Source organism: Rattus rattus, chromosome 9, assembly GCF_011064425.1.
Source record: "Rattus rattus isolate New Zealand chromosome 9, Rrattus_CSIRO_v1, whole genome shotgun sequence".
Taxonomy (NCBI): domain Eukaryota; kingdom Metazoa; phylum Chordata; class Mammalia; order Rodentia; family Muridae; genus Rattus; species Rattus rattus.
In genome coordinates this window covers 93336350-93352891 of record NC_046162.1, presented here as the reverse complement: position 1 = coordinate 93352891, position 16542 = coordinate 93336350, and the positions used below count along the sequence as shown (strand labels likewise).

Below are 16542 nucleotides of genomic sequence, written 5' to 3'. Positions count from 1 at the left end.
CGGGCGTAAACACCCAGCAACGTGACCGGAACTGGCGAACGAGCTGGAGGGGGCGGGGGGCGGGAGAGATAAGGGGGAAGGGAGGGACCTGGGGCGCACGGGGAGGGGCCGTGGGCGGGGCGGGGGGAGGGGAGGTTGGGGCGGGGGAAGGGGAGCCCCAGGACCTCGGGGAGCCCCGGGAGCCGGGCCTTCGCACCCCGCGGGCAGCCGAATCCTCAGATCTGGCCTTGACTGGTAGCTTAGGAGGGAACTGAGACACCGCAGGCGACTAGGCGAGCGGGGACGCAGCGACCGATCAGCACCGCGGACAGCGCCCAGACCCGCAGGCCGGGATCGGCTCCGCCTCTCTAAGTGAGGCAGCGCCCGCAGCCTGCCAGGGAAGGGCTGGGGTACCCGCGATCTGGGGTATTCGAGAGCTGCTGGCGAATCTGAAAATTTGGTTCTGGTCCAGACGGCAGCAAAGCTGTGCCAGATGTCTCACTAGTTTTGTGACCTTGGGTGAATCACCTCACCTCTTAAATGATGGTACCCAGAACCAAGAGATCTTTTACAAATTTTCAAGTCTGTAAAAAGTGTAAGCCACTGCTGATGTTGATCTGGGTTCTTCTTCTTCATCTTCATCATCATCATTATCATCATCATCTCCTCCTCCTCCCCCTCCTCCTCCTCTTTTCTTCTGCAAACAGATTTCTAGAGTTACTCTGCTCCATCAGCATCTTTCTCTTCTTTAGAGAGATGATGGTGTATGGAGTGCACCATTGGGTTGCTGTGAGGATTAAATGGGTTAACACCTGTGCTCACTATAGAGATGGCGGCTCGCCCGACACCTATACACATGATGATCGATGGCAGGTGATCAGGTGCTCTGAGTGAGTGGTAAGGGGCTCAGAGCTTCCAAAGGCAACTCATTTCCAGCCCTACCTTGTCATGAGGTGGGGCTTTAGGGACTCAGACCAAAAGATTGGTCTGGATTACCTCACTCCATTACAAGCCAAATGTTTGCTTTCCTCTTGAGCCAAATTTCTAGAAGGATTTAACTTTTTTTTTTTTTTTTTTTTTTTAAGACAAGGCATTACTATGTATGTAGCCCTAGCTGACCTGGAACTCAATTGCTTTGCAGACCTGGCTGGCATTGAGTTCACAGAGATCCTCTTGCTTCTGCTTCCTGAGTTCTGAGTCCAAGGGTGTGCATTCCCATCTCAAGATTTTTCTCTCCTCTTCTTCTGTTCAATAAGGTCTTGCTCTGCCACTTAGTCCAAACTGGTCTTGAATTTACTATGTAGCCTGGGCTGGCCTTAAGCTCCAGATCCTCCTGTTTTAGCAACACCACACTCAGCTCTCTTGTAGAAATCTCTGAGACTTAACAGGACTTGGGTGTCAATGAATAAAAACGTTAGCTTCTCTTGGCAGAGTCCGAGCCTCAAAGAATTAAAAGTCTTAGCCGTTTTGCCTGTAAGGTGCTTGTGTTTTAGTAGGTGCTTGTGTTTCGTTTGAAGCCCATATGACCTGCAGTTGGGAGCTCTGCTGCAGGCTGCTTTTCGTCATCCCTAAGGAATTCCTGGTTGGGAAGGCCAGGGGGTCCTGTTCTCGGTTCCTTCCTGTCCTTACAGGACAGCATTCCTGAACTGGGAGGGTCTCTCCTTCAGGGATGTGGGTTATGATAAACCACCTAATGCACTCAATTGTATGAGGTATCAGAACTATAAAAGATGTTTTCTGACTCCAAAAGATATGCTGTGAAAGAATCTAAAACCCTGATATTAGCTATGCTACCTCTAACTGGATAATTCTAGAAAATTTTAGAAACCCTTAGCTTCTGTGAGACCCTCCTTCTTCTCTTCCTTTTTCTCCTGTTCTTTTTGTTTGTTTGTTTGGTTTTGTTTTTGAGACAGAGTCTGACCCAGAAGCTTACACTGTTCTTGAACTTGTGGTAATCTGGACTCAACTCTAGATTGCTGGAATTATAGGCATGAGCCACTGTCCCACCCTGGGCTCTACTTCTTCAATACGCTGGGAAGGGCAACATCTATCAGCAGGATCCTGATAAAAGTATCTCAAGGGAGGGCTGGAGAGCTGGCTCAGTGGTTAGGAGCACAGGCTGCTCTTCCAGAGGACCCTGATTTGGCACCACAGGGCAGTTACCATCTGTAACTTCCAGGGGATCTGATGCCTTCTTCTGGCATCTCCAGACCCCAGGCATGCGCATGGTGCATAGAAGTTCATGCAGGCAGAACACCAATACACATGAAATAAAAATAAAAATGTAAGGGGCTGACAAAATGGCTCAGTGGTTAAGAGCACTGGCTGATCTTCCAGAGGACCCAGGTTTGGTTCCCAGCACTTACTTGGCAGCTCACAACCCTTTGTAACTCCAGTTTCAGGGGACCTGACACTCTCTTTTGGATATCATAGGCACCAGGCATGCAAGTGATACACACACACACAGACACACAGACACACACACACAAACATACACAGACACAGACACACTAACAGACATACAGACACACACAGACACACAGGCACAGGCACACACACACACAGACAGACACACAGACACAGACACACAGACACACACACACAAACATACACAGACACACTAACAGACACACAGACACAGACACACATAAACATACACAGACACAGACACACTAACAGACACACAGACACACACACACAAACATACACAGACACAGACACACAGACACACACAGACACACAGGCACAGACACACACACAGACAGACACACAGACATAGACAGACAGACACACACACATACACAGGCACACTAACAGACACACACAGACACACACAGACACACAGACACACACAGACACAGACACAGACACACACACAGACACACACACACACACACACACACACACACACACACACACACACACACACACACACACACACACAGACACACACACACACACACACACACACAAAAACACACACACACACAGACACACACAGACACACATAAACACAGACACACACACAGACACAGACACACAGACACAGACACACAGACACAGACACAGACACACACACACACACACACACACACACACACACACACACTACACACACACACAGACACACACATACACACACACAGACACACACACACAGACACACACACAGACACACACACAGACAAACACACACACACACACACACGCACACGCGCGCACACACACACACACACACACACACACACACACACACACAGAGGGACCTGTCTGAGCAGTAACCTATTCCACCATCGAGGCTGCAATCATGGGACAAGACATGTTGCTTACAGAATCCTTGCATCCAACCAAGTTCAACCAGAACCCGCTGGATATGCGAGCCCTCTCTAGCTGCCCTCTAGAAACTCGCAACCCATTTGCTTGCAAGAATATTTACCTGAAAAGTCCTAAATAACACCCAAGCACTGAACAGCGCCTCAGAGAAACTGAAGCCAGTGGAGCAGGAAACCACCATCCAAGAGCTGGGACCTGGGTTCTAGGGCTGGGTTTCTTAGCGCTGTTCCCTTGGAGGAGCTGTAGAAGGCCTCAGTTGTTACTCAGAGTAATGGGAGCAAAGCTGTGAGCACAGCAGTGTGAGGTTAGAGGAGGCCCGGAGACATCATGAAATGGAATACTGCGATGGCCGTGCCCACGGCAACAATCACAATAACGAGAGGAAACGTTTGCAGAGGACTGTGTGTGCCAGAGGTTTTGTTAAATACTTAAATTTTCCTACTTTTGCAGTTAAGCTTGTAGCAAAGTAAAAGCACACAGAAGTGCACAGCCCACCTTGGAGTGGACAGTTTTGAGCAAGGCACTTTATGCAGTCCCCTCTGAACTCTGAGGATTCCTATGGCAAAGGTAACGTCTATCTGTAGACAGACAAAAAGGAATCTGAAAGGAGATTACCCAAAACACCACAGCTGGGAAGCAGCAGAGCCAGGGGGATAGCCCTAGTCCAGTTAGTGGTAAGAAAGCTCACAACTCCAGCATCAGCAGGCCTCCCGGACATGTGAACCCAGCTGTGGGTGAAAGCACCCTTAGCGGTGATGCTCAAAGTGTGCAAGGGCTTGGATGCATTTAGCTCTAGCTTTCCTGAGTCTCTGATCAATCCTGGCCCACTAGCTTGTCAATAGGAGATGATAATAGTGGGGATGGTTTTGATGGGGTGATGATGGTGATTGTGATGGTGATGATGTGATGATGATGATGATGGTGGTGATGATGATGGTGATGATGATGGTGATGATGGTGACTCACCACACCACTCCTTAAGGTTGTAGAAGTGGTGGTCACAATTGCCTTGGCAAGGAAACTCTCCCACTAGCCAAGCTGTTTGCAAGTGATACAGGGAGCTTCAGGTGAGCTTCCCTAAGTCGTGATCCACGCTCCTATAAGTAACCCCTCTTTTATGCACCTAAAATAGCCCTGGAACATTTTTGGTTCACTAAGATAATCTTGGATCACTTCTTTGGTCTGTTGGTGTCCTCTCTGAGGTGAGGAGAGTCTTTTTTTAAAAAAAATATCTCCACTGGAGAAGTCATGCAACATAGAGTCCTCACAATCCTGCAACCTCTTCATGACAACTGTTACACACTAGCATGAGGGGGGATAAGTGTGTGAGGAGTGGGAGAGGGTGTGTTTGCGTGAGCTAGCACATGTGGAGGCCAGAAGTTGTCAGGTTGCTTTCCTTAGTCTCCTCTCCACCTTCTATTTTCTTAAGAGATTTATTTATTTTTGTATTTTATGTATATAAGGGCTCTATCTGCATGTACACTTGAATGCTAGAAAAAGGCATCGGATTCCATTGCAATGGTTGTGAGCCACCATGTGGTTGCTGGGAATTGAACTCAGGACCTCTGGAAGAGCAGCCAGTGATGCTAACCACTGAGCCATCTCCTCCTCCTCGTCGTCCTCCTCCTCCTCCTCTTCTTTTTTACATCTTTAGCAAAGAAGATAGGGTTTGTTGTAATTTCACCATCCAGGTAACACATGACTGTGTACATATTTTAGGTGATTATTTTGTATGCTTGCTTCTACATGTGCATACATTCCTTTGTGCACATGTGCATTGGGTGGAGGAAGCTGGGTGTCCCATTCTATCTCTCTCTGCCTGTTTCCCTGAGGGAGGGTTCCTCACCCTCTCTGCACTGAGTTGGTAGCCAGCAAGTCACAGCCTCCATCCCGACTCTGCGCCCTGTCCCGAGCATCCCAGGTGCACGTGGCCACACCCAGCTTTGTAAGTGGATTCTGAGAATTTGAACTCAGGTCCTCATGCTCCCAGGCTTTTGAGCATATTTTAAGATATACTCATGAGAGTAGGACGCGCTCATATTTAAAACTAGAACTCCCTTCTTCCTCTGTCTTTAATGTCTTGTCCCTCCCCACTTCTTAACACTGGGTTTCTTGCATTCCAAGCTGGCCTCCAACTCACTATGTAGCTGAGGATAACTTTGAGTTTCTGACCATCCTGCCTCTCACTTCCCAGAGCTGGGATTACATGTATGAGCCACGAGGCCCTGTTTTATGTAGTGCCTGTTAGACAAGAATTCTACCAAACTGAACTACCTCCAACCCTTTTCATTTGACACAGGGTCTCTCATCACAGCCCAGGCTGACCTAGAACTCACTAAAGTAGCTTGGGCTGGCCTCAAACTCAAGGCAATTCTACCTCAGCCTTGCCAGTGCTGAGGTTACAGTAGCCACATCTACACTCAGCACACATGTGTGCACAGCTCTATTTTGGAGCTGATTTTAGACTTTCTATTTGGCTTCTTTAGTTTGCACTGAATTTCACTGGAGAAGATTAAAGAGAAGATGCTTAGAAGGAATTGTCAGCCTTATTCTAGACACTCCGGTTCCAAACCACTGTCTGTTTCTCTTTCTTCCTTCCCCTTGTATGATGTTCCTGCAGTGCTGACACACGGATGTGCGGATCTTCCTGTCACCTGAGATGCTGAGGGAATCCTGGGTGGGGATCCTTAGGATTTATGGAATCTTGGTATTAAGAAAAAAACTCTTTTAATATATTTCCAGGCTGGCTTTGAAGTTCTGGGCTTAAGCTATTCTGTCTCAGTTTTCTAGGTACCCAGGAGTGCAGATGCATGTCATTGAGCCCACGTTTGTAATCTTGGTTTTTAATGTATAGGGGAGGTGGAACCTATGGACAAAATGGCAAAGGTCAGTAGCAAGTCAGTCCCTGGAAAACTTTTTGTTTGTTTGAAATAGGGTCTCACTATATAAACCAGGCTGGTCTTGAACTCACAGGGATACCCCTGTCTCTGCCTTCTGAGTTTGAGATTAAAGGCATGAGCCATTATACACATCTTTCCCTGGAAATCTCTCTCCTCCTCCTCTTATTCTGCCTCCTCCTCCTCCTCCTCCTCCTCCTCCTCCTCCTCCTCCCTTTCTCCTCCTCTCTTTCTCCTCCTCTCCCTTCCTCCCTCTCCCTTGTTCCCCTCTTGATCTATCCCAGGCTGGTTTCACCTTAGACCTTGCTATAACTGAGGATGGCCTTGGATTCCTGAGCCTCCTGCCTCCACTGCCTGGACGCTGGGGTTATAGGTGTGCCCTGCCTCCGGAGAGCTGGCGTTGCATGTGCAAGGCAAGAACCGCTCAACTCCATCCTCTCTGCTCCACATGGAACGTTTTCTCTCTCTACAAAGCATGTCTGCACAAGAAAGGTTAGAGCCAGGATCTCACGGGGGAACCAGACTTTGTACCTTCCATCTGTACGGTTTCTCTCCTGTAAAGCCAAAGGGTTTCCCAGTGTGATGGTGCACTCTTGAAATCCCAGCACTTGGAGGATGAGGCAGGAGGATTGCCAAGAGTTTGAGAGCAGCCTAGCCCATATAACAAGATACTGTTTGAGAAATACACAACAAAGGGAAACAGATTTTGTCCATAGGAAGCAGGTGAATTGGGAGACTCCCTGAGCGTGTAGTCTCTGTAAGCATTCCCTCCTCCTCCTCTCTGACGGGACTTCGGTTGTTCCTTCCTTTACAGGTCTTACACCAAGCTGGCCTTTATCCCGCTAGGTAGATAAGAATGACCTTGAACTCCTGACCTTTCTGCCTCTACCTCCTGAGCTCTGGAATTACAGGAAAAAGACTACAGCGCCTGGCTCTACAGACATTTCTAACTGAGCTCCTTTAAACCAGGTCTGGGTTGCCTGGCTCTTCTGATCAGGTCAGCCAGGCTAGTCTCTGCCCTTCTCCAGCAACGAATAGAATCTGGGGTGGATGGGAGGTTGACTGCTTGGGTGGGGCTGGGCTAGGGTGGACGGTGTTTGGTTGGTAGCATTGTACTGTTTTAATCACCACTGTATTATAATATTTTAATCGTTCGCAGGGCACATCGCTTTTATGTTTGGCATGTGAGAGTTTTTTTTTTTTAATACCTAATGTTTATGGTAAGTAGAACAAACTGTTTAAAGGGGCAAAGCACAGCGGGGCTAAAGGGCTCAGAGAACCTAACTCCAGACTCTGTGCTCCAAAAGAAACTCAGATATTCGGCAGGGTGAGGCCATGGGCTTGGAAAGAGGCTAAGGAGACAGGGCGGTTCGCACGCTGCTGCAGAGGAGCGCGGTGACCCGGAGGATCGGCTGAGGGTGGGGCGCACGGCTGCCCGGAGGATGAGTGCCACCAGGTCCCGCGGTGTCCCCGCGGCAGCCAGTGCGCTGGGCACTGGTCCTACTGCAGCTGGAGCTGCCTCCGCAGCGCAGGGAGCGGCCGGACAAGGCATGGCGGGCCGCCGGGCGCCGGGGGAGAACCGCTGGCAGCTGGTGCGCTGGTGAGTGGGCTCCGCGAGGCCCGGGAGCAGGGACGCCAGCCCAAAGTTTCTTCCCGGTCGGTCGGAGAGGCATAGGACCGGGTTAACAGAGGTGCTGAGCTGCTAGCTCAAAGCCACTCAGCGTCCCCAGGCAGCATCCTAGGTGCTCTTAGAGTCGGCCCCCCGAAACCGATGCTCCCTGGTATTCCAGCGTCTGGATGCTCAGGGATAGCAGCGGGGACCTGGCTCAGGGTTGCGGGGTCGCCGCAGGAGGACTTCAAGATCCAAAGGAAAGTCAGACCCTGCGGGTTACTCGGAGCTTTGGAGGGGCCCACAGTCCCTTCCACAGGCACACGGGTGGGGTTCCCTCGCCTTCACCCACCTCAGCTTTCCCATTTGAATCGTGGGGGTACATGCTTACCTTCAGTCCCGATGCCCGAGGTACAGTCTATAACTTGAGTCCCAAGCAGACACCAGCCATGGCCCCACCCTTCTCTTCAAAGAGATGACCCAGCTCACCTCTACAAGGTTCAATGGAGTAGGCCTAGGAGGTCTGGGACTGGGAAGGGATTCAAATGTGGATCGGGCACTTCCCCCTTCCCCCACTACAGCTTAACTAGGAAATCAGTCAGTCAAGTGTCAGGTTACCAGACTGCAGACTGAGAAGGTTTTCCTAGGTGCTGTAGCCCCTTCCCTGTCACCATAACCTGGTGGCCCTAGGAACCACGTCCCTTGTATCCTTATGCCTGGATACTCATGGCTGCCAAGGGCCTGGCCTCTGTTTGGTGGGACTCCTTCTATATCTTAGGGTCAATGACAGCAACATTCAGAGCACTTCCCATGGCTCTGCAGTAATCAGAGCTCAGGCACTGCGCTGACTCAATTACTCACTCAGAGGAAGACAGCAGCACACCTTCAAGGCCACACAGTAAACTCGTGTTGAAGTGAGGATTGGAGCCTAGGTCTTGCTCAAGTGTTTTACTTTTTGTTTGTTTGTTTGCTAGCTTAGTTTTTGGACTGTCCCACTACTTCAGCCTGGTCAGGCATTCAAATTCACATTGTCAAGAGGACTGGGAAGGCTCAAAACCATTTGTAATTCCAGCTCCAGGGAATCTGGCGCCCTCTTTTGACCTCCTTGGGTATCTGCATGTGCATATCACACACACACACACACACACACACACACACACACACACACACACACACACACAGGAAAACAACACTTGTGAGGTCGCTACTGACATAGTATAGAGTTGTTTTGCAGTGCACGCTTAAAAATTATTGTTACATTTATTTACTGTGTGTCTGTGCGTGTGTACACTGAGGCACAGGGTGGAGGTCAGAGGACAGCTTTCAGCAGTCTATTCTCTCTTGGTGATTGAACTCAGGTCTTTGGGCTTGGTGGCAAGTGCCTTTACCTGCTAGACAATCCACCTGACCAAAATAATCGTTCTTGTCACCCCTGTTTTTTTCCTGTTTGTTCACTGTGTGCACGTGTGTGTGCACAGTTGTGCATTTAAGCCTGAGGCTCCTGAGCACAAGGACAACCTCTGATGCTGTTTCTCAGGCACTGCTCACCCTACTTTCCAGAAGTATTTTTTGGACTTATTTATTTTTATTTTACGTGTGTGGGTGTCTTGCCTGCATGCATGCCTATGTACCATGTGCAAACCCGAGGCTCACAGAAACCAGAAGAGGGTGTTGGATCCCCCAGAATGGAGGATCCCAGGCCCTTAACTTGCTTTTTGACACAGGGTAACTCACTGAATGTACTTAACTGGCAGGTCAGCGAGCCTCAAGGACCTGCCTGCCTCTGCCTCCCTGGAACTGGGATTATGCACTAGGCTTTTTAATGTGGGTTCCAGGGAGCAAAGTGATGTGTGACAAGCACTTTCCGAGTCAGCCTCCCATCTGGACGGGGTCTGTTGAAGCTCAGGCAGGCCTACCACTCGCTAGGCAGCTAAGGCTGTTCTTGAACTCCCAATTCTCTTCACTGTGTAGGCTGTCCTTGGACCACAAGGGCTCAAAAGACTCTCCTGCTTCAGCCTCCTCAGTAGCTGAGACTATTAGGTGTGTCACCAAGCCTTGTTTTCTTTTCTTTCTTGTCCGTATCCTTTGTGGTATAAAGGACAGATAGACAGACAGACTGACACACACACATCAATATTAAGCGTCTGCTTCAATCACTTCCCTTTATTTTTTGACAGCATCTCTTGTGAAAACTGGACCTCATCCATTGGCTAGATTGGTTATCCCCCTGTCTCAGTCTCCCCAGCTCTGCTTTTTACATGGGTGCTCAGGATTTGAACTCAGGTCCTTACATCTGTGTGCAAGCACTTTACCTATGTAACCAATCTCTCCAGCCCTAAAGGCTTTAGCTTATTTTGTTTATTTATTTAATGTATATGAGTGCTGTATCTGCATGTATGCCTGCATGCAGAAGAGGGCATCAAGAACTCATATTCTGTGAATAACCTTGGTTGCTGGGAATTGAACTTAGGACCTCTCTCTAGCTTTAGATTTAGATTTTGATGATGCCCAATTTATTAATTTTCTTCAGTTTTTTTTTTTTTTTTGGTTCTTTTTTTTTTCGGAGCTGGGAATTTTCTTCAGTTTTTACTGTCATTAATTTAAAAAAAAATGAAGGTTGTGTGTGTGTGTGTGTGTGTGTGTGTATGTGTGTGTGCGCGCGCGCGTGCGCGTGTGTTGAGAAAGGGTCTCACTATGTAGCCCAAGATGTCCTGAAACTCACTGTGTAGACCTGGGTGGCCTTGTCATAGAGATCCACCTTTCTTTGCCTCCAGAAACCTGGGCTTAAAGGCATGAGCCATCATGGCTTTTTCGAGACAAGGTTCCTTTAAATTCTTTAAAGTTTTATTTGTATGAATGTTTTGCCTGCATATTTGCACCGTGTGTGAACCTGGTCAGAGGTAGGAGTCAAATTCCCTAGAACCAGAGTTACATTTGATTCTGAGTCACCATAGCAGTGCTGGGAATAGAATCTGTGATCAACAGTGATCTCAGCTGGTGAGCCGTCTCTCTAGCCCAGAGGCAAAGTTTCTTGGACTCCAGCTTTTCCTGCTCTTACCACCCCTGCTCTGAGATTATGCGTGTATTCCACCATCCTTGCCTCAAGGTCAGGAAGCTTCGTGTTTACTTCTTAAGGGTTTTATAATTCTAGTCCTTACGTCTAAGGCTGTGCTCTTCTTAAATTAAAATTGGTGCTTGTGTGGGCGTGGTGGCACAGGCCTTTAATCCCAGCACTCAGGAGGAGGCAGAGGCAGGTGGATCTAAGAGTTTGAGGCCAGCTTGGTTTACAGAGTGAGTTTCAGGACAGCCATGGTTACACAGAGAAACCCTGTCTTGAAAAACAAAGCAAAACAAAAAAGTTTATGTGTGGTGTATGCATGAGGAGTATAGTTTCAGCCTTTGTATGTGAACATGCAGAATATAATGCATAAGAACATGAACATCGAATAAGGAAACATTTGGCCTGGCATGGTAACCCATGCATTTAATCCCAGCACTTGGGAGGCAGAGGCAGGCAGATTCACAGGAGTTTGAGGCTAGCCTGGTCTAGATAACAGATTCCAGGCTATCTAGGATTACATAGTGAGGTCCTGTTTAAAACAAATAGCCAAGTGAATCTATAAGCCATCTAGGTGATGGTAGGGCTAGGGTAGAAGGAGACCATGCAATCTGGAAAGTACAAGATGTTTTTTTGTGAGCATGGTTGTTGGGATTGCGGTGGGAGGAGATTTAGGAAGAGGAGAGAAGAGCAGGGATGGAGACACAGGAGCCAGGGGGCAGCAGTTGGGCTTGATGCCCAGCCAGAATCCATATCTCATTTGAACAATGGGAGTCACTGAACGTTCTTGAGCGTTGATGGTTTTGTGTGTAGCTCTGGGGTTTAGGTAAGCAGAAGCCAAGCATGCTCTGTAGAGCCCTCCGCAACGTGGCTGCGGGTAGCAAGGAACTTTCTTCTTCTCTCTTCTCTCTCTCTCTCTCTCTCTCTCTCTCTCTCTCTCTCTCTCCTTTTCCTTTTTTTTTCAAGGCAGAGTTTTTCTCTGTAGTTGTCTGTCCTGGAACTCACCCTGGAGACTAAGCTGGTCTTGAACTCACAGAGATCTGCCTGCCTCTGCCTGCCTAGTGCTGAGATTAAAGGTGTTCCTTACCAGGCCCAGCCTAACAAGGAACCTTTTAACTTCCACTTGCAGCCGTGCTATTTAGCTGAACATTGACCTTAAGGACAGTGCTCATGTGGAGGTCAAAGGAGGCTCCTGTGGTGAGAAGGAAGGAAAGAACAAGACGACCAGCTGGCAGCTCGTGGGCCAGCCATTCTGGAGAACTTAGCACAGTGTAGCCACAGAAACAAGTGAGACTTGTCCTCGGCAAAGATGAGGACAGAACGGTCCTTAACATGGGTCCAAGTGATTGAACTCTGGATGTTAGATTGTGTGGCTAGAGCATTTGCCTGCTGACCCATCTCCCAGACCCAAGTTCTAATTATATCATTTAGAAGAGAAAAGAAAAGAAAACAGAACCCTGAATTCAAAGTGATTAAGGCAAACCAACCAACCAACCAACCAACCAACCAACCAACCAACCAACCAGACAAACAAACAACCAATGAACCAACCAATACCCAGCCCAAAAATACTTTGATTTATTCTCCTGACCTTCCCTGGGAGTGATGGCTCCAGGCACGGCTCACTCGCTCCAGGGACTGCCTTCCTGGCCCTGCATCTCCTGGCCTGACACCACTTCCCTCCTCCTTAGAGGAGCTTCTGGGAGGCTGCACTGCATGCATTTCCGACTTCACAAGGTGCATCTCACGATTGCTGGACTCCCAGGTCACCGCAACTTTTGTTGAAAGCCTCTTAACTGAGGCTTGCTTGGTGATTGCGGAATGGGCTCTGGAAAGAGTACTACCCTGGGTTAGAATCCTGGCCTGTCACAAGGGTTCTGTGGTCTGCACCCAGTTACTTGTGATGTGGGGAAGCTTGGTTTCCTCAGTTATTTTAAAGGTGTATGATGTCTTCCTGACCCCTTCTAGGGGTCACCTGCATGGCCATCCAAATGTCACTTAGCTACATCATGTGTCTTCATCTGTTCAGGCTGCTGTAATAGAGTTATACACAGGAAACATTTCTCACAGTCCTGCAGGCCAAGATGCCAAAGGTCAAAGCACCAACTGACTGAGTATCTGGTGGAGGCTTCCTCATTACTTCCTCATTACTTCCTCATAGACGGACCCTCATTACTGTGTCTTCTGTGGCAATGGGGCAGCCAGCCCTCTGGGGTCTCTTTCAGAAGGTCGTTAATTCCATTCATGAGGGCTCAGCCCTCAAGAATGACTTACTTGCTGTAAGGTTCAACTTCTGACATTAAACCCCTGAAGTTAGGGTTCAACCTAGGAATTTAAGGAGACATGTTCAGACCATAGCACCAGGTCTTGGCCTCAGTTCTTCCAGGGCTAAGGGCACTAGTTGTTCTTCTTTATTTATTATATGTAAGTACACTATAGCAGCTGTCCTCAGACACACCAGAAGAGGGCATCAGATCTCATTACAGATGGTTGTGAGCCACCATGTGGTTGCTGGGATTTGAACTCAGGACCTCTGGGAGAGCAGTCAGTGCTCTCAACCACTGAGGCATCTCTCCAGCTCAAGACACTAGCTCTTACTAGAAGGTTTTAAATTGATTAATTAATTAATTAAATTTAATACATTTGTGAGGAGGGCACATATGTGCCACTTGATAGGAGTCTTTTCTGCCTTTCCACCATGTGGGTACTGATGTTGTCAACCTTGGCAGCAAGAGCCTTTACTTGCCTTGTATTGGCCCATTGTTTAATTTTATTAACCTATCTGTCTATTTACTTATAGGGTTTTCTCTGTGACCCTACTATCCAACAACCAAAATGAAAGCGATGATAAAACAAACCCCTGGGCAGTAGATAATTTCCTTGTACGGACTATTCAGGGGAATTTCAGACACACAGCAGGGTGGTCGGGAAGGTATTTGTGGATGGTCGATTTTTTCTTGTATCCCATAAGACCCAGTTTGGCAAACACATTTCCTAAGTACGTAAATTGAATTCATTAATGAAGATCGTCTGTGGCAGAGCATCCCAAGGCAGAGATGAGCTGACTACCTTTGTTACTGTGATTTTTACAGCAGGCTGGCTTGAGTATCAGGCGGTGGGGAGTGGGAAGACACGTTGCAGGACCCCAGAGCTGGATCACACTCCAGTGCGGACACCGAGGCGCATGTTGTAAATAATTCAATCTTGGGCAGGCTGAGCCATCACAACGCTGTGAACCAGGTTAGGTAACACCTCCCAGAATCTTAGTTCTGACTTGGACTCTGGCTGGGAGACTGGGCACAGATTCAAAGGCAAACATGGAGGGTGTGTAGTTCAGCTAGAGGCACTCCCAGGTGAGGAGAGGCAGGGTATGTTTGAGAAACCAGATGGATTAAACAAAGGAATCAAGGCCCAGGCTCTGTGTGTATGAATGCAGCACACAGCAAGAGGAGAGGCCGGTACAGAAACAGAGGGATGAGGTGGTGGGTCTGGCCTGAAAGCCCAGTGCTTTTAAAGGAAGAGGCCAGGGTATAAAAACTTCAATGCCTGCCTGGAGTCATCTGGAGGTCAGCTTGGGTCATACGAGATGCTGTCTCAAAACACAAAAACAAAACGAAACTAAACAAAACAAAAAAGCCTGGTGGTAGTGTGTGCTTTAGTTCCAGCACTCAGGAGTCAGAGGCAGGAGGATCTCTATGAGTTCCCTGGTCTATACAGCTAGTTCTAGGACAGCCAAGGCTACAGAAAGAAACCTGTCTTGAAAAACAGCTAACTAATACCATAATAAACACCCCCCAAATGCACCCCACAAGCTCACAATGATCCCTGAAAGTCTGCATACTGGTGCGCTCATGGTAAGCGTGAGAAGTCTGGAGCTCACAAGGAAAATCCCTCACTCGCAGCCGGGACCCAGGTTGGGGTGCCTCAAAACTGATTTGCTGAGTGGAGGCCAGTCCCTTCCAGCAATACAGCTAGAGGGCAGGCACAAGGAAGGGGATGATGTGTGAGCAGAGGGGTAGAGTGGAGGGTGGCTGCTGAGTGGCCCTTCTCAGCCTGAGGCCTATGAATGCCTAGTGGGATCAAGAACAGCTTGATGTGTGGCCTGGAACTGGGGAGTGGTCTTGTGCCTGTGTTGGGCCCTATACCCTCATCTGACACAGCCATTGGACCAAGTAGATAGATAGCCTCTTGGGATGTTTCTGGTCTTTACCACCTAGGACATTGTGGCCAGAAGAGGTCTTATATTAAAAATAGATTACTCACTTTTGGAAAACATAATATTGTCATATGGTTCATACTCCAATAGCACCAAAGTCATCATAATGCTCCCCAGAGAGTGCTCCCCAGACAAGTACTCTCCATGCAGGGTTCTCCACAGAATGCTCCGCATATAACGCTCCCCATACAGGACTTCCCATACAGTGTTTCCCATACAGTGTTCCCCATACAGTGCTCCCCATGCAGTGCTCCCCATGCAGGGCTCTCCACACAATGCTCTGCATATAATGCTCTCCATACAGTGCTCCCAATACAGTTCTCCCTGGCCACTCTGTTCTCTTCATTTTAGCTCATTGGTGTGATTGGCAGAAGCATGTCACTCTGGGTCAATTTGAAGAGTCTAAGGATGGGGGAAGGCAGAGAATTGGTGTCAAAATAAGATGTGATTTGATGTGGCCTTCCTGGAGGAGGCAGCATTTAAGGCAAGGTAGAGGGGAATCATCTTGGGGCAGGAAGAAGGTCACACACAATAAAGTTTATGCTCCGAGCAGAAGTCATGGGTTTCCTTCCCAGGGCTACTCTCATCTGGAGTGAACAGTACTGTAGCCAACTGCCTAAACCAGGAGCCTTAATGAACCCTACCCATGCCGACCCCAGCAACAGGTCTACCTTACCTCCTTAGCTCAAGGCCAGTCCTACTGCTGTCTGTCCAACTCCAGCACTGTCCTATCTGAGACATGGCCCTGGTGCTCTTTGAGCCGGCCATTTCCACCCAGCAGCTAAGACCTCCTTCCTGAAAGCCCATTGGGTGATGGGGAAGACAGTGTAGGGCCAGAAGCTCTGTTTGGGAGAACACAGGAGCAATGGCAGCCCTTTGCTCTTCTGTCTCTAGCTTTGTCCTAGCACATCTCTCTGCTGAGGCTCTTACATCACCACCCTGTCCTCTCTCCTTGCAAGTCCTTGTCACAGACTGGGTGTCTGTGTCCCCCAGATTCACAGGTTAAAAGCCCACCTGTCCAGAGTGAGGGAGAAAGCAGGTGGGTGAGCGCTGTGGGAGGGATTAACTGGAGCCCTTATGAGTGGGATTAATGTCCTTATAAGGAGAGACATGAAGCTGGGGCTGGGGCTCAGTCAGTGCTTGCTTAGCATGCATGAAGCCCTGGGTTCAATCCCCAACACCTCCTGAAACCAGCTGTGGTGACTAAACCTGTAATTCTATGTATTGGGAAGTGGAGGTAGGACGATCAGAAGTTTAAGGTCTTCCCCAGATACTTAGTGGGTTTGAGGCCAGCCTGGGAGATATGAGCTCCTGTCTTTGTTGTTGCTGCTGTTGTTGTTGTTGGTTTCTGGTTTTGGAGACATACTTATTCTGTGTAGCCCTGGGACCTACTCTAGACCAGTCTGGCCTTGATCTACTTGCTGTCTGCCTTCTGATGCTGGATTAAAAG

The 16542-nt window shown here is 48.6% G+C and overlaps 1 protein-coding gene across 1 annotated transcript in view; it reads left to right on the top strand.

The window, feature by feature from the left end:
• Positions 1-7776: 7776 nt before the first annotated feature.
• Positions 7777-16542, top strand: part of Rap1gap2 (RAP1 GTPase activating protein 2) — a 220105-nt gene continuing 211339 nt past the window's right edge. Inside the window, exon 1 of the mRNA XM_032913633.1 lies at positions 7777-7809. The gene's annotated coding sequence lies outside the window, so the exon portion shown is untranslated. The remainder of the gene's footprint in view (positions 7810-16542) is intronic.